This window comes from Zeugodacus cucurbitae, chromosome 6, assembly GCF_028554725.1.
Source record: "Zeugodacus cucurbitae isolate PBARC_wt_2022May chromosome 6, idZeuCucr1.2, whole genome shotgun sequence".
Classification (NCBI taxonomy): Eukaryota; Metazoa; Arthropoda; class Insecta; order Diptera; family Tephritidae; genus Zeugodacus; species Zeugodacus cucurbitae.
The window spans coordinates 66,885,107-66,911,119 of NC_071671.1; the positions used below are offsets into that span (position 1 = coordinate 66,885,107).

At 33.6% G+C, this 26,013-nt stretch overlaps 1 protein-coding gene across 4 annotated transcripts in view; it reads right to left on the reverse strand.

Annotated features, from left to right (window-relative positions):
* Positions 1-26,013, reverse strand: part of LOC105211709 (neurogenic protein mastermind) — a 299,950-nt gene that overhangs the window by 128,621 nt on the left and 145,316 nt on the right. For all 4 annotated transcript variants that reach the window (XM_054233289.1, XM_054233288.1, XM_054233290.1 and 1 more), the window contains exon 2: positions 12,749-12,801. The gene's annotated coding sequence lies outside the window, so the exon portion shown is untranslated. The remainder of the gene's footprint in view (positions 1-12,748; positions 12,802-26,013) is intronic.

The following is a 26,013-nucleotide window of genomic DNA, read 5'->3' on the forward strand; positions in this document are numbered from 1 at the left end:
GATGTTAATTTATTCTTTCGCCTGAGAACATCGCTTCGAGCTCTTACTCGTCTTGCATAATGCAACAACAGTCTTCAGAAACGGAGAGAGTTCAAATGCAGGGAACAGTTTTACTGCGTTTTTGTTTTATTTTTGTCATTTTGCCTTTTCTTACTTCGCTAACCAGTAAGGTAAAGAATATCAGGTAATGACCATTACAGTCGAGTTTATTGAGTTGACCGAGAATAGCGAAGAAATCAATCCGCTATGTAAGTGTTTTGGAGCACGACTTCTCTACTGTGATTATTCTGCATTACATCTTTCTCTCTTCTTTATTAATCAGTGCTAGTCTAGTGAGTATATTAGGCTTTTCAATCATTCTCTTGAGACTGACAAGTGACGATGAAGTGAGTGTGATTTAGGAGTTATATTGCTTTAGGAAATATATATTTTCGTAGATTTGTACACATATTGGCGATGAATAGTACGAGTAGAACAACAGTAATTAGAAACCGATATTTACATAAAACACATTATTCTCAAATTGCACAATAAAAGAATCGCTAGAAGAATGGAAACACTAGCGTGTTCTGCAAGGCATAATGTCCTATTAGAAACATTTGTGGTAATTGAATTTTGAAATGGCTTCATGGAGGTGAGCCATAAACAAATCTAATTTTTGATCTTGCTTAAAAACTTAGCCAGCTAATCTAACCCTGATAAACTAGAATAAGTAAAAATTTTCAATAATTTTCTTCCTAAGCATGAGGTCATGGTCATCATTCTGCTCAACAGAACCTCATTATCAAGTTAGATCAACGAAAGTTATATTATGGTCTACAACTTTGCTTCCGCCGTTTTCCAATAGATGTCTCTAGGGTTAAGCACTGGTTGATTAAATCGATTAAGTCGTTTTATATCGATCTTGGACATTTGTGTCAACATTAACCCAACAAAATATTTGTAGAGATCTGTTTGCATCCCAAACTCATTCTCAACTGAAAATGTCATTTTTTGAGTCGAATTCTCGACATTTGCGGAAAATTTTGCTTTTCTTTTTTAATTCCAAGAAAAGTGCGGCTAAGGCTCATCGAATGCTTTCGGATACGTACGGCTGTCCTAAGTGAAAAAACATGTTGCGAATGGTTTCAACGTTTTAAGACCAAGGTCATGTTCTATTTGGTGGGACTAGCTGGGGGTGATATATTATGAGCTGCTAAAGCCAAGTGAAACGATCACAGGAGATCGATACGGAACGCAATTGATGCGTTTGAGCTGAGCACTAAAAGAAAAACGGCCACACTACGAGGAAAGACACGATAAAGTCATTCTCCAGAATGACAATGCTTAGCCTCACGTCGCAAAGGTTGTCTGGAACTTAAAAAAATTGGATTGATACTTGAGAAGACTCGAAAGATGAGGAATTCTTTCGTCACGTAATACTGAAATGCTCCCAGAAAGATGGTCAAAAGTAGTGCTAATGACGGCCAATATTTTGAATAACATTTACCGTTTTTATACAAGGCTTTATTTATTGCAAACGGCGCAAGCAAGGTTGTAGACCTAATATATATTCATCGAAAAAGTATTTTTCATTTAATAATTTTTAATTTATTTATTTAATTTTTTTCTTTTTTACAATTTTTTTTTTTTAATTTAAAACTTCATCTTGTGCTCTGTGATTTGTAGCAGCAAAAAGATAGGAGTGAGTGGCATGAGGTGCAGCAATCCAGGATACGGGTTCCAATTCTTCGGTATAGGCATTCTCCATCGCTTGCGCTCCACCACCATAAGTTTCGTTGTACATCGAATAAGTACGCTCCATAGTAAGGGTATCTTCGTCGATCAGAGTATCAGGTTCCTCAACAGCGAAAAGTGAGATGCTTGGCAATCTTTCGCAAGTTCTGCTGCTGGAATCTTCATTTGTGATTGTCTCTGAGCAGTTGCGTTCCTCTTCCGATGCCATACGTTTCTTGATGTATGTCAAAGTTGTGCGATCACCCTTTTCAATGTCCAGTTTCCGTTTGGTGGCCAAAATTGGTATCGATGGATTAACAATCTCCGGACTTTGTATATCTCTAAAGATGCCTAAATTCATTCGAGCGCTTCTGCATGGCGGTGGGGGAGGACTGTCATTACCATATCTCAAAGTTTCCATTGGATCTATCTCGGTTAGAAAGTATTGACTTAAATCGATGGGGCTTTCGATGACGTTGAAAAAGTCTTCTTCTTCCTTTCGGAGCATTTGGTTTGCTGCTGTAGAGTCCATAGTTAATAGTTTCCGGTTTTTGTGTTGTAGTTGAAGTCTCAGTTGTTGAAATCGTTGTGATAATCTGGTGCAAAATTCAGCAGTTTATATACTATTTTCTACTGGGGCGAGTCGTTAGATCGATCAGGTAAAAAATACCAGCGACCATTGTTTCACAATAAAGGCGTTTACCTGCTGATGGTATCGGGGGTAAAATGGCGGCAGCTGAACATTATTGACTGTTAAGCCTCTTTTATTGTTTCTGTCTTAAGAATTGAAGTCGTTTAAACCAGGAGGCGTAACTAAAGACATAACATTCCAAGAATATTTCGACTGCTTTTTACAAAAAATAGTTTTGCTTTTGATCTTCATCACACAATCCTCTTTGAAAAATAAAACATTATTGAAGTTTGCTATGCCTCCGCCCTTCGAATGATAATTATGCTGTAAAAGAGTATGTTCCTTCAAGCAACAATCTTCAATTACATGTGGTAAATACAAAAAGATGGAAAATAAGTGCGAAATCAGATACAGAAATTCCGAAACACGACGCCGCACAAATTTTCCAGGAAACAGTAAAAAACATTAAAATGGTAATTAAGAATTAAGTAGAATGGTAACACCAGCAGATTTTGAAGTGCCCACCGATTTTTATACTCATTATACGAAAATGTAATTCCTTTCGCTTTCAATAAACATATTTTTTTAAACATCGACACAATTTCTTTGATATTACTCTGCGGATTTTGCTTTCGATGCAATTGAATCTCTGTTTAAGAAAATATACTAGGTCTTCTAATTTTAGGGGATCTAATTGGTCTTTGGGTGGGCAGTCACGCTCTAAACAGGCTTTCTAGGGTTGGCCACTTAGCGAGTGGGTGGCAAGGATTTCGCGGTTGAAAACCAAAAGAGATGGCGTGACAGTTTTTACGCTTTTATATTTGACTTTTCACAATTTCTCGATTGATAATTGTGTTCCATTCGTTGCGATTTGTAAAACAAACGATTCCTCGATCTGTGAGCTTAGATAATAGCACGAGTCATAGATAATACTTCAACTACATTTGTAATATTAGGGCAGATGTTTTCTTATTCGCAGGTTACCTTGCGACAATGGTGGTGTCTCTCTTCCTCGTCTATCTTTGTGTTACCGTCGAGTTTTGGCATGTTTGCATTGAAATCGAATTTATTTTGGAACTCTTTCCGACGTTTTAACTGCAGTTCTTTTATGCTTTCAAAATACACTCGCTCTCTGATTGCTGCCGATTTTTTATCACAGCCAAATTATGTATTTCGCTCGGTGCAACATACTCTGATAATTCCGCCCCCCTTAAATACATATTATTGGACGCGGGTAAGACCATAATGTTAAGGTGTTAAAATTGTTGATGTTTCGGTATCAGTACTTGTGGAAGTTATGACGTTGAAGCGAAAAGGGAGAGTGATTTAAATTTAAAAAATAATTAGCATACTAAGCTACTAATTGACATTTAATTCAGTATCCTACAATTGAAAGTATTATCATCTAGTGTTTATCTGTGTATTACCAGTTTGGGATGGGAAATCTGATTGAAGTGCCTTTGAGGCGCTTGCTCTCATGCCTAAATCTTTTTCAGATCAAATTTTCTCTATAATTGAATATATTTTCTTGGTAATCGATGCTTTCGTTTAAACACAGACTTCTTTTTGAAAAAGTGTTCATAAGATCGGACAATAAGCGGATTTATTAAAAAAATATGTTAAAATATGGTATTTCATAGGAATTCTCTCAAACTTAAGTTATAAATAAATGTATCTTCGATTGACTATTTTTTCACGACTTCTTCTTCTTTTGCAAATGGTGCCAAAAACGATCATAATTTATGTAATTTGGTTCATACTGTGAATCCTGTGGCTCCTCCTCGCAGCCTAAAGCATATTCGAGTACATTTTTAATGTGTTCGCATTCCTCTGGTGAAGGTCTACTGAGCGGTCGGTATCTTGGGGCGCGAACTGTAGCTGGATACCATAACTCGATTTGTGGTGGTAAATGCATATCCAAAGACTCAATTTCCTCAGGTGATTTAGTTTCCTTTGTAGTTGTTTTGTGCCTTTTAATTTTCTTTACTTTAGTTTTGATCGCTGTATCGAATTCTTGGGGTCGTTTTAATTGAGAATCTCCCGAGGTCGTCAACTCCTTGCGAAGCAAAGCTTTATCATCAGAGGCTTGCATGTTTTCAGCACTCTCTTTATATTGGCTTAAATACGCTCCCAAATTGATTGGTTTAGCAGATTCGTCTAGATCCATAATTGTTGTTATTTTTTTCAAGCGACGAGGTTTCAAGCTCAATAGTTAAGTGTGATATGAGCATAAAGTTAGAAAATTTGCCTTATTTATACTTTTTCTAGGAAAGCAGAGCTTATTTGTTTGCAGAAAATAATTTTTATTGTGTTTAATTCGTCTTATTTTTACTCATTCCGAAAAGCTGATTCAAAAATTCAACCCATCTCAGCAATCGACGAATTATTTGTATAAAATTCATAACTTTTTGGATGCTCGAATTAGAGTGCAATCTTAGGCTTAAATTTTGTGTAGGTGAAAAAATTAAAAAAAAAAAACCAGAGTTGTATCATTTCACAAAAGCTTTCGAAAAGCTCTAATCTAAAAAGCACAAACTAAAAGTTCTATATAGATTTTTATTTCTTGGATTATCAGACACAGATATTAGATTTAACTTCAACCAAGATAAACCTAACCTCAAAAAGACAACGTAACAGTACTCAGTATCAGGAAAGCTTAAAATTAGAGCAAACAAATTGCCTTTTCTATGTATGAAGGAAGCTTTAAAGAAATCAAGATAATATAAACTCCATTATGGTAATTTCTTATAAACAAAAAGTTGAAAACAAATGCTTCAACGTGAGTTGAGCATATGTATCTCCGCGGAAAAAGTCAACCACTTCGCGTTACAAGTGAAGCCAAACAGATTAATCAAGGCTTATCTGTCGTCGGTAGTGACGTTGCCGCTGTTACGCACATAAATTTAAATTCCCAAAACAAATTGCTGATAAATTTACTGTTGCGTCTGCAGGCGCTGAGTACTTGTATGCCCCTGCTTTGCCAAAACATACATCACCCAACTTGACTCGCTTATCTTTAAGTAATTTTTTTCCTACAAATTCCTACTTTTCATTGGCGGTGCTGTCGCAGTCGTAAAGTTTCGCCCAAAAAATGTAAATTGATGTCATATTTTACGAGAGACATTTAAAAAGCAGAAATGATGAGGCTGAAAAAATGTCAGGGAGCAGCTATGCATGGCAAGCGCGTAGAAATTACTTCAGGGATAATGACTATCATTTAATGTATTGCATAATTTTGGTTGTGGATAAATACTCGTATTGGTATTAAAGCAAAATATAAAATAAAATAAAATAAAATAAAATAAAATAAAATAAAATAAAATAAAATAAAATAAAATAAAATAAAATAAAATAAAATAAAATAAAATAAAATAAAATAAAATAAAATAAAATAAAATAAAATAAAATAAAATAAAATAAAATAAAATAAAATAAAATAAAATAAAATAAAATAAAATAAAATAAAATAAAATAAAATAAAATAAAATAAAATAAAATAAAATGAAATGAAATAAAATAAAATAAAATAAAATAAAATAAAATAAAATAAAATAAAATAAAATAAAATAAAATAAAATAAAATAAAATAAAATAAAATAAAATAAAATAAAATAAAATAAAATAAAATAAAATAAAATAAAATAAAGTAAAATAAAGTAAAATAAAGTAAAATAAAATAAAATAAAATAAAATAAAATAAAATAAAATAAAATAAAATAAAATAAAATAAAATAAAATAAAATACATAAAATAAAATACATAAATAAAATAAAATAAAAATAAAATAAAATAAAATAAAATAAAATAAAATAAAATAAAATAAAATAAAATAAAATAAAATAAAATTAAATTAAATTAAATTAAATAAAGGAAAATAAAGTTAAATAAAGTAAAATAAAGTAAAGTAAAGTAAAGTAAAGTAAAGTAAAGTAAAATAAAGTAAAGTAAAGTAAATTAAATAAAAAAAAATAATAAAATAAAATAATTAATTTAATTTTATTTTATTTAATATTATACATAAATATTATAAATAAAAATTAATTATTATTATAAATTAAAAAAAAAAATATTTTTTTTTTATCAAAAAAATTATATTTTAAAACTTTTTTTACAATTTAATATTCACAATTACTTTTGATTAACAACATTTCACTCTCCAAAATTAAATTATTACTTTCTAACTACATTCAAAGCCGCTTTCCTTAATCAATCAATGGAAAATTCGAGCAATCCGTGCACTTTGCCTTAGCGCCACGCTGCCACCCCGCCGCAGTCGTGTTTATTTGCCTGTGCGTGTCATGTTGCCATTGTTATCATAATGAAATTTCCAATCTCATTAATTTGGCAGCATAATGGCATAGGCAGCCATCAATCATCTTCGGTGGACGGAGACGACAACAGCCTGCCTGCCGCTTGAGTTGATCATAATACGAATTATATGTATGTACTACTCACTGTTGTTCTTATTGTTGTTGCTGTCATATGTACAAGCACTTAGTGGGCGACAGGCAAGAGCTCACTTAGCAACAGTCTGCCATTTTTTGTTGCTGTTAATTTTTGCAATATTTTCTTGTCGCTCGACTGCATGCCGGCTGGGCTCGAAAGTGGTTAATATTGATGATGGTGAAATTGCAGAAAAGAAAAAACCGACAACAACAACAATAAATAAGCGAAATGAGGAAAGAAAAGATTGACAAATTCTTAGACCAGCAAAAGAAGTGGAAAAAGACGGCGGTAGCGTAGTAATATTGAACAGACGGCACTTAATTTTATAGATTGTGTCAATATTTTTTGCGGCGCTTACGCTTTTTCTAATTATATTGATGTATACCAAATTCGTATAACTGCTTGTATGAATGTATGCTTGTGACTTGTGTCCGCCATAGTGTTTTCAGCATCATTTGCTGTGCAAATATGCGTGTCGCGACGGCGAAATCGAAGTAGAAAATATCTTCTACAGAAGTTGACATTCACCAGCGACTGTATAATAACTAACCAGGCAGTCCATGGCAATCTAGTACCAGCCAGCAGCGCCGTAGCCAATTGAAGAGCTGCTACAGTTACAAGTAGAAAAAATAAATAAATTTTGACAACCATTTATCAAAACAACTTGCTGGCAATGTGCGTTAACCCCACCAGAACAACAACTACTGCGCACTATATCGCTCATACAGTTTTTGTTAAAGTGTGTGTATGTGTGATGTGACTGGCATCCATTACCACAAAGTAATTGAGTGATTGAAGTTTGAAGCACTGAGACGGTATACCGTTAACTGTTGACTGTTGATAATGAGCTGGTTGATTGAACGGCGCTACAAATTGCTCTTGAATTACAAAGAGAAATTGAATAGAAGGCTAAAGGGTACCTCCTTTGGAGACGGAAAATAGTGATTTGATAAAATTCGCAACAGTAATGCTTGGCTTCGTAGATGCAATGGTAATATTTCGATGATATTAGACTCTCCATCTGAAGTTAGGGGTCCTCAGTAGGCAATCAACAAAAATGTTTAAGTTAAAGTTCAGTGCAGAGCAAATGAGTTGAGTTTTTGTTCACTTTTATAGGTCTAATAGGTCTTAAACTCAAAAATCCTTAACGATCTAGGAAAACTGTGAGTGAATATGTGACTAAAGAACACTCTCTCAAAATATGCGCCAACTGCTCGATTATTATGATACATTTTTTTAAATATTCTAAAAAATATAGATATATAAATTCGTAAATACTTATTCAACAGTGAATAATACATAAGAAATTGTCCGCTTAACTCTAATAAAATACCAAAAAAAAAAAACATGTGAAGCCACTCGACTTCCATGTAGCAAAAAAAATGCAAGTGTCTTGCATGATGATCACATATGCTATACTCAGTTGACATATTAACGCACTTTTCACACGGTCATTAATCACAGAGCACACACACACACACACATGCGGACATGTAGGCCACGCCCCTCTCGCCACATTAGCAATTCCCAGTCAGCATGGTTTATGCGCCTCATGGCACTCAGCAGCATCAACTCGCTAGACTCTACTCAACAAAAATTAAATGGTGTGAAATCGAGTAAAAGACAAATTTCTTTGCCGCAATACTCTTGGGTGAGTGAGGCAGGGAGGTGGGCATGGCATGCAAGCTACTTTTATGAACTTGATGTGCGTTTTATTTAATACACACACACATAGACCGCAAAGATTAAATGGAGTGTCGCTAAAATAAATTTAATCGCGCCTGGCGGTGAAATACCAGGGCGTATACGCAACACGAGCACTCGAGTAATTTCGTTTGTAATCAGCGCCTGTGGTGTTGAGCCTAAAACAATGTCAATGCTCACTTGCGCATATGTTGCCTTTTGATTTTCTCAATTTGCGCTGTGATTTATCATTATTTTTATCAAATGTGAGTCGTATGTGCAGCATTGCTTGTGAGTCGATTATTTGCGTAAATTAAATGTCGATTTATTTTGTTCATATCGGATGATGTGTGAATTGGTTGATAAGGTATTATATATTTTTAAATATATATATATATATATGAAAACTAATGCTGGGAATAATAAATATTTCTTCGACAGTTTTTTACAAACTAAGACTTACGATTCAGTTCCAGCCTGACGCGTTTTGCGAGCTTAAGATTCTTTCCATTATTCGATACTACAATTCAGTTTAAGTAGTTTTTATTTTTTACTAGAGGTTTTAATTGGAATTATACCAGTTTTTTATAAATTATACCGGTTGTTTATATGCGTTGTACCGGATTTTTCTAAGAGTTTATAGCATTTTCCTATCGTTTTCTTAATTATACCAGTTCTTTAAAAATTATACCAGTTTCTTAAAAATTATACCAGTTGCTTAAAATTATAGCAGTTGCTTCAAATTATAGCAGTTGCTGAAATGAATTATTTTTACTGTATGCATGAAATTAAAAAAGGCTCTCTCGCATTGTAGTCGTCTAATGAAATCATATTGACCAATTATAGATAATTGTAAATTCCATAATTGATAAATTTATCATTAACAACAGTATCTCGGTTACATACTGCGTGTCCGAAATTAATGAAGTTCCAAAGTGAAGAGAGTGAGAGTTTCCCATACGCGCACCGCATGCTACTGACCCGACAGTTATTAATGAACTCGCAGAAACAACCCCACTTTTCAAAAAAAAAAAAAAAACATTTGGGTATATTAAATAACATATGTGTGTGCACACTGGGCTACTGACCAGTTGTTTAATGAACGTAAGGTGGATTGGGAAATCACATGTTTGCTGTGCACCCTTGCATCCCCTGCTGTGCCAAATTACTTAATCAGCAGCTGCAAATGCCGCTACAAATGCTTCATATCCGGTTAGTTGTTGTTGTTGTTGCTTCTGCGGTGCTCTTTATTTACAACTATTTGTTGTTGTTGTTTTACATTTTAATATGTGTGTTATTGTTGCTATTGCATTTCGGTCTATTTTTGCACTTCACGCCACCGCAGCTAGAAAAAACAATGGCGGTTAATTGTAACGGTGCATGGTGTGTTCGTATGTGTGGCAGAGGCGGGCGTACTCCTGGGCGTTGCATGGTGAATCACAATTGATTTATGTTTTGCGGTTTTTTACAATTTGCCAAATTTAAACACTTAACGGTATTAACTGTGAGTTTGTAACGGTACTATATATATGTATGTGTATTTATTGCTGGCGCTTACTCCCCGTGGATTCTAAATGAATTTGTCGTTTCATGTTTCCAATTAGTATTAGTAATTTATTAGTGGATAGACGATTACCAAACACACACACACACCTACACAATTTAGAATGCCTCACACACACACACACACAGTTCATGCATGCATAGCTCTCGTTTAATTAGGAATTTTCATAATATTGAACTCATTTAGCTGTGTCCTTTGGGGTGCGGCGTGTGTGCGGTGAAAAGCGATTGGATTTTTGGTTATTTGTTAATGCGTTTTTCACCGCAAAATTTTGTTACCGTTATTCCTGCTGCTGCTGTGCCATGCACCAGCATGTACGGTAAATAATATCACAGCACTAAATTGCTCAAATATTGAATTTAACGCGTAAAAGCAAAATTTGTGTGGGCATACATTTAGTGTAATGGACGCATTTCGAATAAATATTAATTGAGTTGGCTTTTAATTAATAACTATGCACTTTATGAAATTAATAATGAGCGAAGCGTGTGCAAATTTCAGCCAATTTTATATTAATTGTTGTGTTTAAATGATTAAGGATATTAAATTAGAGATAGTTAAAAAAAAATTAAAAAAAAAACTAGATCAACATTTCAGCCAGAGTTGCCACTCTACTAAAATTCAATTGAATTATTTTAATTTTTTTTTTACTGTGGAATATAATAAAAGGATTTCTGAGTTATGATATGATAGTTTTGCAACAGTGTTGCCACATATTTTAATTAATTAATTAATTTCAGAGTTGCTCTCCAGCAATGTCGATTAATGAAAGCTTTTTCATATTTTATAATGTCAGAATTTTCTCAATACTTGGAAGTAAAGAAAGTCAATATCATCTTTCAAAAAAAAATTTTGCAATGATGGCAACTCTGTGCCAAATCTTAATCAACTATAAAGCTTCTCAAAGAGAGCGTTTCTTTAATTTGTTATTTTTTTACTTTAAATCATCAAACAGACAACTTAATGACGTCATTTGCGGCGTATAAATTTATAAAAATAATCTGCTTACCCACACAGCTTTAATAAAAATCATTTGAAACTCATAAAGTGTGCTTTAAACGTAATTTCGAAGCCTAATTAGAGTACCATAAATGACTAAAATATAATACTGACGTCAATTCACAGTTAATTGCGTATGCCATATATACACACACAACTGTATTTTTAGGTCAAACGAATGCATTATATTTTTAGGCCTTGAATTATGGAATTTTAATGAAATTCGATGAAAGTTAGCGCGGCAAAAATAAATGTTTTCCATTTTTGATTTTAATCATCGATAATAATTTTTCGAGTATAGTATAACTAATTAACAGATCGGCGTCGTGTACTTATTTTAAACATGAATTTCGAAATTTTATTACCAAAAAATCCGCTGTCCACTCGATTGTGGCACGTTTGGCGCGGTTTAATTACGCTTATAAATATGTCATGGTTTTATGTGCTCTGCTATAAATGTGACTAATGACTGGCGTCTGCTTGAGTCAATTCATTCCCTTGCGCGCCCCCTTCGGAGAACAACAACAAGAGAAACATTCTTAATTTTAAATTTCGGTGTGTTTTTATTAACGACGCATTCTTTCTTTGCACTGATTTTAAGCAGTTGCTTGCATTGTAATTTGTCATTTTGGGCATTTCGCTTTTTTCCTTAATTTATTTCTTCTAATTTTCGTGAAAACAACGTGCGCTTGTTTTGGGCAAAAATGTGGGAGGGCTTTACTTAGTTGGCAGCACATTTTTAGCAGCTAATTAACTTGTGATTTTAGAGAACTTAATTAGTTGTTTCCGCTGCTTGCTTGCGCTTTCATTTAAGCAAAAAGATAAATAAAGAGAGAATTGTGTGTGGAAGGAAAATGAAAGACATACAAAAGGACACTCAGTGATTGCAGTTGGTAATTATAGTAAGTGACTTTCTTAGAAAGAAGAGAGACAAAAGCGGACAGTATATTCGGTGGCATAGCTTAAGAGAGAAAATAAAGTAGTGGCAAATAGACGTTAAAATAAATAAGAATAGTTTTTATAAGTTTAAAAACAAAATTCACATCTCCGTAATCAAAAATTATACTCGATTACTCTTGATTTCTCATCGTTTACTCTCTATTACTTATCGATTACTCTCCATAACTCTAGATTATTCATGGATTACTCTCCGTTGCTCATTGGTTACTCTCCATTACTCATTGATTACTCTCCATTACTCATGGATTACTCTCCGTTGCTCATCGTTTACTCTCCATTACTCTCGATTATTCATCGATTACTCTCCGTTGCTCATCGTTTACTCTATATTACTCATCGATTACTCTCCATTACTGTCCGACTACATTCGATTATTCATCGATTACTATCCATTACTCAATGTTTACTCTCCATTACCCATCAATTGCTCTCCATTAATCTCCATTACTCTCCATTACTCTCGATTACTCCATTACTCATCGATTACTTTCCATTACTGTCCGACTACATTCGATTATTCATCGATTACTATCCATTACTCAATGTTTACTCTCCATTACTCATCAATTACTCTCCATTACTCTCGATTACTCCATTACTCATCGATTACTCTCCATTACTGTCCGACTACTTTCGATTATTCATCGATTACTATCTATTACTCATCTAACTAAAAATCACTTAAGTCCCACCAGCTGTACATAGCATAAAAATTTAATCATCTTAAAATGCATTCAATTTCAACTCACCATTTTGCTTTGTTGTTAAACCGCAAATCGTGATAATCGAATTTTCCGTAATTCTGTAAATCAAAACACAAAGTAAAAATTAAATTAGTATGAGTACCATATGTAATTATTCAATTAAATCCATGTCTGTAGATAAATATATTGTACATGGTATTAGCAGTCGTATTAAATATTCAATAAACACGCTCACACATCACTAATTCACTAATACCTATGCATATGCATAAATGTAATGAATGCAATTAGTTATTGTTGACGTTAGCAGATATAAATCAAGTGAACTTATTGCACAATTGTCGCAACAAATGCAAATGTTGTAAGTAATTAAGTAGTTGAGACGAATTGAATTTGCAATTAAATTGTTTAAATTTGTTGAAATGAAAGTGTTTGCCGAGTGGCTTTTGAGTGTGTTTGTACGATTTAAGGGCTAAGTTTTGTCGGCAAGCAAATGGAATGTGTTTTCAGAGAGCAAAGTTGACACGATTTATGGTGAAGTATGGAATTGCATTGAGATTTGATTTGTAATGAGACTGTAACAGTAATGATGATTGTAATTGTAATAACATTGTAGCGATAATAGCGATTTTAATTATATTAGTAATATTCGAAATATTGGTAATTGGGTGTATTGGGAATTGCAAAAGTAATTGTAAATGCAGTAGAAATGGACAGAATTTTTATTTTTCACAGAAATAACTAATGTAATTATTTATAATAAATTACTGGTAATGTTAATTGTTATGGCGATTACAACAATTCATATGCTTTATAAAGTAATATCAAACATATTTCAACTAATTTAATAATATTTTTTAAATTGAGAGTATTGAGAATTGTAACAGTAATTGTAATGTAATGGTAATCATAAAAGCAATGGTAATTTGCCATAATTACTAAAAATAGCAGCATATAATTTGGGAATTGTAACAGTAACTGTAATGTAATGTTAATGGTACTCATAATAGTAATGGTAATCAAAAGAGTAATGGTAATCAAAATAGTAATGGTAATAAAAATAGTAATGGCAATAAAACTAGTAATGGTAATCAAAATAGTAATGGTAATGGTAATTACTAAAAAAAAACACCATATAATTTTAGTAACTGTAATGTAATGGTAATGGTACTCATAATAGTTATGGTAATCAAAAGAGTAATGGTAATAAAACTAGTAATGGTAATCAAGATAGTACTGGTAATGGTAATGGTAATTACTAAAAAAACACCATTCATTTTAGTAACTGTAATGTAATGGTAATGGTACTCATAATAGTAATGGTAATCAAAATAGTAATGGTAATTACTAAAAAAACACCATATAATTTTAGTTAGCCATTTTAATCATGATAGCTTTATTTACAATATATTATTGTAAATATTTAGAATGAAATCATAACAAGGTAAATAATTAGTTGTATACGTAGCATTTACTATCAGTGAAAAGTTTATTCAACCAGCAATAGAGAATATTTTTGTTACTCACCTCTGACATTGAAAGATCAAAAGCAAATACAATATTCAGCAGAATTCTCATTGTTAATCAGTTCAATTGATAATAGCGTATTTATTTAAAAATTTTGCTTTCTACGAATGTACAAAGATTACTGGAAAACTGCATAACGTCTTGCATAAAACTAGACTATACTGGGTTATGATTAAAACTAATGAGTTTATAAATACCAGCATTTTATAACAATTTATTAAATCAGTATAGAACAATATATACACAGACTCGCCCACATATTACTCATCAAACATGTTAGAGGGCAAAGATTACAAATGCGCTGAGCACCTTATCAGTTACAAAATTTACTCACTGATGAGGGCAAGGTTATCAATCAGTACGCCGTCAGCATATTTTATTGTTCAATATTGAATTCTTTTGTATTTATTTTGCAATAGTATGCTTTTATATAATTAAATAAAATTCTGCTGTATTAATTATATCAAGCAACATTTTTCAGTTGATTGTTTTAAATACCTTGTAGCCGCGCAATAATTGTTTGGTAAATGACACATTTAATGTGTTAAATATTTTTTTTTTAAATATATTTAATTTAACACGACAAAGCGCGCATGAATGCCGAATGCAGAAGTTCTTTGTACAATTAAAATGTGGCATGCCACAAAAATACCATATGAAATTATTTGCATGTGATACTGCGATTGCTGGTTATATTAATAGTGGACAAGTGAGTAGCGGTATATGCGAAGTCATTACTGTTATTTAAGCTTTGAATTCTTAAATGGAAAATAAGACAACATAAAAATTGAATTAAATTATTGCAGAATTGTTTCAATTGATTTCATTTCTCTGTGTAATAAAATAAGAAATTTATTCTTCCATAGAACGAAAATTATTCTAAGCTGTATTTTATTTTATGTTTCACCAAAAACAATGAATGTTCTTCATCACACGAGTGCATCCAAAAACGTTATTCATACTTAATACCATTTTCTGGTTATATTCATCGAACACATCCCTCCAACCAGCAGCAGCGCAGCAACTCGACTAAGGCACTCAAAATGAAAGCCACTTGCAACCAAATATTCCTACAGCATTTCTATGCAACATTCTACTCGAACATCTCACGTTGTGCCTTTCGTTTGCTTGCTTCGAGTTTCTGACTGTGTTAACGAGTCACTGCAATCGCTCCTTCCGTAGTTGAGTTCTCGATATTTGCTGCTTTCACATAATTGATTAGCTGATTGAATTGCAATTGGAAAACTGCATGCTGAGGCAATTGAAACTGGCATGTCAGTTGCTTAATCACATAACTGTAGATTAGGTGAAATTTGTATGCTAATTAGAGTGATTACAAGAATTACTAGAAGAGCACTTGGGTTTCCAGGAGGTTGTTTGTTTCTAATGAAAAGAGAGAAGAAGAAAAGTCGGAAGACATTTCTTTGCGAATTTGGAGAATTTTTGTAATTTTAGACTATATAAGGATTGATTAGACTGGAGTTTATTTGAAAGAAGTGAAAACATTAAGTAAATTTAATGAATGTCAGTCATACGCCATGGCGACAAAATCACAAACAATACCAAAAATTAAATTAATTTTCAATTATCACATAATCCAAAGCTTTTGAGCACAATGGTGGTCAGCTGTGACCAAACAAAAGAATTCATTAAATAAATGAATAATCAAAGCGATGCATTAAAGCTTAAATACAACAATAAACAAATTGACTATAATGCTAAAAAGAAATTTTCAATTTCACAACGTAGCGTAGAGCGAACAACAACAACAAAACACAATGTAATAGTTTACAGCAAACAAACAATAAACACACGCACACACCCAAGCAAACACTGGCAAACGCCTGTGCATATGCCATAGAATTGGATGACCGTATGCAATATTAAAATGTCAGTCCCGTGATAAGATGTAATGTGTGTGCTGCGTTATGTTGCGTCGCCGAAGAGTGTCTCTTATGCTGGTTGCTGCACTGTGGGGGCCATTAAGCCGCATGGCAAGGTGGCAAGAGACAGACAACAATAACAAAAATAGTGGAAACTACTAGCACTACACTGTGGGAACGTTATGATAGAAGTATGAGTGTGTGACTGAATATGAATTAGTGAGTGCGAAAAATGGGATGCCAGCATAATGCAAATGGGGCAAAGTGGCAAATAGCGTTAAAAGGAATAATGAGTGTATACATTTTAATATAATATATTCATGTGTGTGGGACCAGCATAAAAAAAATACAAAAATAATATAAAATAAAATCGAGTGTGGAAAAAATAAAAAACGACACAGTTGTGTGCTGTTTTGCCCAAGTGACATTTGCAGTGAATGCGACACAAGCCAGTGAATGACAGGCGGCAGCTGAAGTAACGGTAATGGCAGCATTTGGCTCAAGCTCTAGCGATAACAGTTACAAAAAAATTAAAATGAAATAAAATTAAATGAAACAAAAACAACAACAACAATAGTACCGACATGCTGATGTGGTGTGGCTTGGTGGTTTGGTGAGTTGTGACTAACTATTCCGGCTATCAACGCAGGACAAATGTGCTGCTGACCCAGTTTTTAATGGTGATACAAAAAGGGAAATGTAAAAAATTGTGGCCAACCAAGCGCTGCGTAGGGCAGCAATGAACATTAAGTGTGTTGTACAAGTGACACACAGCAGTAACTGCCCTGCAGGGATGCACAAGACAATCAGGCTCAAGTGCTACTGAATTTAGAGCAGCTATTATATTATTTTTACTTTATTAAAGGATTTTAAATATTTCCCAGAAAATAAATATTTATGCAAAAAAAATTAAATTGAATGAATTTTTTTGTTTTAATATTAAAATGTTAGTTTAACATTTTTTCAGGTGGCAACACTGTACTTACATATTTAAGATTTTTTGACTTTTCTAACTCTCTCACAACACAAACACATTTAATATTTTCTAAAATTTTATTATAACGAATTACGGTACTTTTATTTTACCGAAATTCGGTAATTTTCAAAATATATAATGTCTTTAACGAAGTTATTATTTTTTACAGTTTATTACAGAAATTTGTTGAGCTAGATTTTAATTCATTTCATGTGGTTTTACACCTTCATACCGAAAGACGGTACTTTTATTATACTAAGTTAAATTTTAAGTAATTTTCATATTATCCAGTACCCTTAAATCGCTTTCTCGTAACTTTGCATTTTCATAATGTCTATCGTACCGAATTACGGTACTTTTATCATACCGAAAATAGATAATTTTAAAGGTACATAACCTTTTTATGAAAATTTTTTAGTAGTGAAACATTTAAAATAATATTTTTTCTACCGAATTACTCATTATCTTAATATTTTAGCTAAATATCATATATTTCCGGCATCTTCAACATTGAACTTTGACACGACTTAGTTCATTAATTTCCAACTGGGTATTAAAAATAGCAAAAACAACAAATATCATGAAGAGAGAAAACCACTGGGGAACTTAACTTAATGCTGGATATACGCGTCGTATGAGTAACTTTCATTGTATGGGGTGTGTTATATGCGTAAATATGTATGTGTAAGTATGTTTGTTATGCGAGTTCCATACATTAAGGAATATATACAAATATATATTTATATATATGTATACAAGCTTTCACTGTTCGTACGCAACTTCCTGTTCGACGCATTGTCCCAAAGCGCCGCTCAACGTTGAATTATCTTTATGAATATTTTAAGCATATGCAAATTTCTTTATTGTTTTTCTTCCGCCTTTTAAAGTTTTTTTTTCAACTTCTCGTTCCGCACACATTTGCCAGTTGAAGCCACTGGAGTGCCATTTTAACGAAATTGCTCAGCCTCAGCTGCGTTTATGCAAAGCAAAAGTGATGATGAGAAAAATTGAGCTGTAGCTGACGGCGGTTTGGAGGAGAGGCAGTTCTTCATAATTAAGAGAATAATAAGAAAATATTTTGTTAAATTTTTAAAACAAATATTATGGCTGAGAACTTAATTAGTAGCGGCAAGAGATGGTAGTACTGCAAAGAGTCTTGAGTAGATATGTAAATGTGTTGGTGTGTTGTACGGAAGAGTGAAATAATTAATATTTATTGGCAAATAAATGTTCGAATAATACAGTAACTCATAAATCCTATAATTATTGAAGGTTTAATAGAGACTCAGTCTTTCTATGACTTATGTGTAAGTAAAATAGTAAATCAATACAAACTATTTAAGCACACACACGCATTAAGTATTTAACTAGGACACTTAACTGTCACATTATTTGGTACGCACACACATATTTACACAGACACCACACATGCCAACTGTCAACTACTTGTGCTACAAGCACACTCACTAACATACTTATATGGCATTTATGGTGGGTGGACACTATCACACCATAAACAATTGAGTAAATATTTAAATATGTCAGCCGTCACAACACTTCGACAATGCTTTCACAGTACATTTGACAATGGCAAAAGCAATAAATTGACAAATGCTGTCACCGACAGACAGACACTCGCATTGAAAGACAGCTGAATGCAGGCTGAATGACAATGGCATTAAAGCAATGAGCTTTATCAATGATCACAATTGCATACAATATTAAATTATGCCAACAATTATGCAAAGTTTAAATCAGAGCTTGCATTCAAAATATTGAAATAATTGCAGCGAAGAGCTTAAATTGTTAATCCCAAAAAAAAAATATATATATGAAAAGAATTGTGAAAAATCACTGATTTCGTTAGGATAATCTTTATTCCAACATGCATTATGCGCACTCACTCGCATATACACCGTTATTTAAGCCGCATAATCAGCATGCATTTCTTTAGCCACTCGCTCGCTTGTTTGATATTTTATTCAATTTTTGTATTTGCTTCCTTAATTAAATTTATCATTTCATTTTAATTAAATGTTTGTCAACTTGTTTTTCGCACATCATTCACATAAGCCACACATTCACACATATGCAAGCTGGTATTATGTAGGTTCATTAGTTCCTTTGTGTCTATGACACATATTCATGGCACGTAACTTTTAATTAAAACTACACAACTCTCACGCACATACTCCCACACAGGTGTTTGTTGTGTTTGTTGTTTTTGCCAGCGGTGACACATTTATGAACTGTCTGCGTGTTAATTGTCAAATGACACGCATACGCCATGGTGTACCCGCAAAGCCGCCCACCAATCAACTTAAGACACAAATGCACACATAAACACACGCACATTCATACAAATATATGCGCATCAATGTTGCTTGTGACATTTATTTGCTGCGAAATTATAAATTGCAAAAGTTTGTTAGTCTGTTTGTGTACGTTGGTGGGCGGTACGTCGAAGAAAGGGTGAAGAGCACCCAAGTGGCCGTTAATGAAAGGCGTGTTGTGTAATTGATTTGCTAATAATAAATTCTAATAATATGTCATTTGGGTGGAGTGTGAGTTAGATTAGATAGCAGCGAGCTGATAAGCAAGTGAGTGATGCGTTCGCTTTGGTAATCTCACATGGTTTTGATGTGGGAAATGTATAGAGGTGCATGTGAATTGATAATTGTGGGAAAATATATGTAATATGAAGGAAACTTTTTTCACCTCAAAATATATTTCAAGTTTTTCAGAAGTGAACTTTTATACCAGTTTTGTTTTATACCAGTTTATAATATTACGTAAACTTTTCGAAAAGGAATTTCAACTTAAATGTCTTTAACTCATTTTTTTTTTAATTTTACCATGAAGGAAATTTTATACCAGTTTTATTTTATACCAGTTTTTAACCTTACTTTAATTTTTTTTAGTACGCTTTTTAGCTTAAATGCGTGTCTTTAAAACTGCTTTAATGTATGCTAAAATATACTTTATATCCCCACAAATATGCAGCTGTAATAAATAACGCACAAATGCCGAAACACAGCATCACATCTTGGCCTTTGCTAATGCTTTGCCAATATCGAACTGCAAATCCAACAAACTTGTCGCACACTAATGAGATTTTAATGTGCTCAACCATCCAATCCAAGGCTTACAAGCACCTTGGCCAATAGGGAATACATTAACAAGAAGCTGCAGCAAGTAGATATTGCTTACTAACAAATAATATTAAACTTCTTGGAAATCCACTAGGAAATAGATTATATTAAAACCGAAGAGATGTTGTATGTATAGCGATTTGACGCGTCCTTCCGTGTTTGCTATGTTTAAGCTCTGCACTTTTGTGGTAAAAATTCACATGTGAATGTAAGAATAAAGTTAAAGAGGAGAATTATATGTAAAGTTATAAGAAATAATTTAAAATCACTTTCAAACGTTTAATGTTTGATATTTTTAATTATACCAGTTTTCTTAATTTATAATTTGTTGTTCGATTCACCATTCTCATTATAACTGCTTATTGGACTCAAAACAATCGTTTGTTCGTTTTACTATTCTCATAATATCAGTTTATTCGACTTATACCAGTTTTTTGTTCGATTCACCATACTAGATGTTCTGCCAAAATCGACAGTTTATATAAATTTTCGTGAAAAATAATTAAAATATACCGGATTTCTTAAAACCATCGTTTTACTATTCTCATAACATCAGTTTATTCGACTTATACCAGTTTTTTGTTCGATTCACCATACTAGATGTTCTGCCAAAATCTACAGTTTGTATAAATTTTCGTGAAAAATAATTAAAATATACCGGATTTCTTAAAACCATCGTTTTACTATTCTCATAATACCAGTTTATTCGACTTATACCAGTTTTTTGTTCGATTCACCATACTAGATGTTCTGCCAAAATCGATAGTTTATGTAAATTTTCGTGAAAAATAATTAAAATATACCGGATTTCTTAAAACCATCGTTTTACTATTCTCATAATACCAGTTTATTCGACTTATACCAGTTTTTTGTTCGATTCACCATACTAGATGTTCTGCCAAAATCGACAGTTTATATAAATTTTCGTGAAAAATAATTAAAATATACCGGATTTCTTAAAACCATCGTTTTACTATTCTCATAACATCAGTTTATTCGACTTATACCAGTTTTTTGTTCGATTCACCATACTACATGTTCTGTCAAAATCGACAGTTTATGTAAATTTTCGTGAAAAATAATTAAAATATACCGGATTTCAGCAAATTTGACATTAATAACTGTATGTTGAAGGGCTAAAATAAGAATTAGAAATATGGAACGAAAATAAACAGCAACGCCATCTAGCGAGTTTCTTTTAGTATAACTTATGCAATAGCTGGGTACTTATTTAAACTATTTCTTAATATACTCAACTTTAAGCCAAGTTCTGTTGAAGGCAAAGCAACTTTACAATATCCAACGCATTCGTTAGTCACATAAAATATATGCAAATGTTGTACAAGAAATAACCTCGAACGAAAAAATATCGAGAGAAAAAAACTTTTAAGAAATACATTTCGAAGAAGTTGAAATTCATTTTTCTGCGATATTCTGTACAACGCAAATGCGTGCCAATTTCGACAAAAAATGCACATTTTCCCTTTGCTGCTTCCTTGCTTATTTGCTGTCGTGTCACTGCGTCACGTACAAGTTACTGTGTCGTCTTTTTTGTTTTTTGCTCATTCAGTTCTTATTTCCGCTTGTCGATTTAGTTGTTATTTTTGTTTATTACTTTTTTATCTTTTTTTCTTTTGACTGACATAACTAGTTATTGCTTACAATTGCTTTGGCGTTGCTAGGAAATGCATTTGTTGCACAAAGTTCTTGCTTTCTGACGTTGTTACCAGTACAGACGCGCCAGCTGCCAACATTGTTTCTTGCTGTCTCATGCTTTGTTTCTTGCATTTCATAAGCATAGTAGTTGCAGTGAGAAATTCTTCGTTTTTTGACAGTCGCACTTATCGCAGTTTTTGTCTCAGCTCAGTCAAAGTATCCGATACGTGAGCATAAAATATAAGTGAATTTCGTGAAAAGTATTTTGCATAAGTGCAACAGTCATTATCGAAAATATGCGCATGTAAATAAATTATATTTGGCAAATGCAGTTTTGTGCGTGGAATTCTGGGTAATACAATATATGTGACTCGAGGAATATTGCTTGACGCTTTAAAGTTGCATTTAAGCTTAAGCAAAGTTTGAGATTTAGTTTTCTAGGAAATATTTATTCTTTTCGAGAATTATTTTAGAGAGATTGAATACAGAGTATTTCTAAAATGTTTAAAGGATAACAAGGTAAATTGAAAATTATTTTTGGAAAAACTCTATTTTATTGCTTACAATTGCTTTGGCGTTGCTAGGAAATGCATTTGTTGCACAAAGTTCTTGCTTTCTGACGTTGTTACCAGTACAGACGCGCCAGCTGCCAACATTGTTTCTTGCTGTCTCATGCTTTGTTTCTTGCATTTCATAAGCATAGTAGTTGCAGTGAGAAATTCTTCGTTTTTTGACAATCGCACTTATCGCAGTTTTTGTCTCAGCTCAGTCAAAGTATCCGATACGTGAGCATAAAATATAAGTGAATTTCGTGAAAAGTATTTTGCATAAGTGCAACAGTCATTATCGAAAATATGCGCATGTAAATAAATTATATTTGGCAAATGCAGTTTTGTGCGTGGAATTCTGGGTAATACAATATATATGACTCGAGGAATATTGCTTGACGCTTTAAAGTTGCATTTAAGCTTAAGCAAAGTTTGAGATTTAGTTTTCTAGGAAATATTTATTCTTTTCGAGAATTATTTTAGAGAGATTGAATACAGAGTATTTCTAAAATGTTTAAAGGATAACAAGGTAAATTGAAAATTATTTTTGGAAAAACTCTATTTTATTGCTTACAATTGCTTTGGCGTTGCTAGGAAATGCATTTGTTGCACAAAGTTCTTGCTTTCTGACGTTGTTACCAGTACAGACGCGCCAGCTGCCAACATTGTTTCTTGCTGTCTCATGCTTTGTTTCTTGCATTTCATAAGCATAGTAGTTGCAGTGAGAAATTCTTCGTTTTTTGACAATCGCACTTATCGCAGTTTTTGTCTCAGCTCAGTCAAAGTATCCGATACGTGAGCATAAAATATAAGTGAATTTCGTGAAAAGTATTTTGCATAAGTGCAACAGTCATTATCGAAAATATGCGCATGTAAATAAATTATATTTGGCAAATGCAGTTTTGTGCGTGGAATTCTGGGTAATACAATATATGTGACTCGAGGAATATTGCTTGACGCTTTAAAGTTGCATTTAAGCTTAAGCAAAGTTTGAGATTTAGTTTTCTAGGAAATATTTATTCTTTTCGAGAATTATTTTAGAGAGATTGAATACAGAGTATTTCTAAAATGTTTAAAGGATAACAAGGTAAATTGAAAATTATTTTTGGAAAAACTCTATTTTTATCTTTAAAGACATCTACCAACATTCACTTTGAAGTACAGCCCCTCTATAAGGATTTTAAAGTAGTAAAAAGTGGAATGAGGAAAAAATCCTAACATAGAGCGCAGATACTGCCTGCAACCGAAATATATTAAGTCAAATTGGGATTGACGGCCAGGAAGGTTTTGCTGTGTGTTTGATTGGATTGGAAGGGAATCATCCACTATGAACTGCTTAATTCTACCATCTACTGCAAACAACTGTATCTCTTGAATCAGGCGATCGACCAGAAGCGTCCAGGATTGGCCAACAGGAAGGATGTAGTGTCCCACCTGCACTACGTCAGACCAAACACTTCGTTGATGACTCGTCAGAAGCTACGGGAGCTCGGATGGGAGGTTTTATCGCATCCACTATATAGCGCGGACATAGCGCCAAGTGATTACCAACTGTTCCTATCCATGGCGAACGCCCTTGGTGGTGTAAAGTTGAACTCAAAAGAGGCTTGTGAAAAGTGGCCTGAGTTCTTCGCAAATAATGAATAGGGCTTCTACGATAGGGTTTTGTGAAGTTGCCGTCTAGATGGAAACAGATTATCGCACGAAACAGCGCATATTTGAACTAAATCCGATCACTTTTTATAAATCATTGAAGAAAGAACAAAAAAGCGGAAGGGAGATATTTGACAATAAGGAATAATAATCCGAGATGGTAGGCTGGAAACGAGGACAAGACGAAATATCTCCTGTCGTCAAACAGTCAGCGCATTCGCGTCTTGGCTCCCACGTCACTGTTGACAGTCATAACTTTGAAGTTGTAGATAATTTCGTCTACCTGGGAACCAGCATTAACAGCAATAACAATGTCAGCCTGAAAATCCAACGCAGAATCACCAACAGGTGCATGGACTAAGTAGGCAATTGAAAAGTAAAGTCCTCTCTCGACGAACAAAAACCAAACTCTACAAGTCTCTCATCATTCCCGTCCTACTTTACGGTGCAGAAGCGTGGACGATGTCAACATCCGATGAGACGGCACTAGGAGTTTTCGAGAGAAAGGTTTTGCGGAAGATTTATGGTCCCTTAAACATTGGCAACGGCGAATACCGCAGACGATAGAACGATGAGCTGTATGTGTTTATCGACGACATAGACATAGTCCAGCGAATAAAAAAACAGCGGCTACGCTGGCTAGGACATGTTGTTCGAATGGATGAAGGTGCTCCAGCTCTGAAAGTATTCGATGCAGTACCCGCTGGTGGAAGCAGAGGAAGAGGGAGACCTCCACTCCGATGGAAGGACCAGGTGGAGAGGGACCTGGCTTCGCTTGGAATAACCAATTGGCACCAAACAGCCAGAAGGAGGGATACGTGGCGCGCTGTTGAGGACTCGGCTATAACCGCGTAAGCGATGTCTACGCCAGTCAAGAAGAAGAAGAAGAAGGTAGGCTGGAAATATTAATAAAACAGTGAATTATGCATTTTAGGTATGCGACTTTGCTAAAAAACAATAAGCGCCTAAATGTAGGCAACGTTTTAATGTACAATAGTATTACAATCTTCATTCTCATTCTTAAGGTTGAATTTATTTATGGTTGACTTCAATTTAATAGCGCATTGATATCTCAAGAAATGAGTCCTTCTTGAGCACCAATTCAGTGACTTTTAAATAAGCTGAAAATGGACCACCTTGTCAGACTTCAGCTGTAAATGTGGTAAGACAGCATATGGAAGAAAACAGACTACATCAACAACAATGTACAAACTAACAACATGAGCCGAACATCAGTTACCGCAAGCAACAACAAATACCAACAGCATCTCTAACATTATAGTTATGCTTGAAATACAAGAAAATATTTACTTAAAGTAAAATATACACATTTCCAGCAAACATGCAGTAGTCTCACATCTTTTGTAAGGAATTGCGGTAACGGACAGATGTTCGAGTCTTCGGCACAGCTGTGCGAGCTGTGTGTTGGGTAATCACATCAACTCAGCAGCAGTAAGAAAATAACAACAAAAGGAGGATGTATGGCTATGACATGAAGTAGAAGGAAGCCAGTAACGTCATGAGTCATACGCCGTTGCATGCCACAAGAGCGCGCAAACGCTTGACTGACGCACAAGTGGCACTACAGTGTCGTCTAGACTGATGCGTGCAACACAATGGCGTTGATGAAAAACAGAAATGTTAGACTGTTGAGGCGAGACATGGAAATGTGCGGTGGTGAAGCAACTTAAATAATGAGAGAGAGAGAGAGCGTGGTATGATAGAACAACCCCCAGCGCTGGCCAGTGACAGGCGTGTGCTTTTAATTAAATCATAAATTTAAATTGTGCGTTTCCGTTTTCCTGTATTTTCCTACATTTTTATGATTTTTTTTTTCAATTTTTATTTTACTTTATTTCGCTGAGTGCGGCATTTTTATCACGTATACGACCGGGCGCACCACATGTCAGCACTT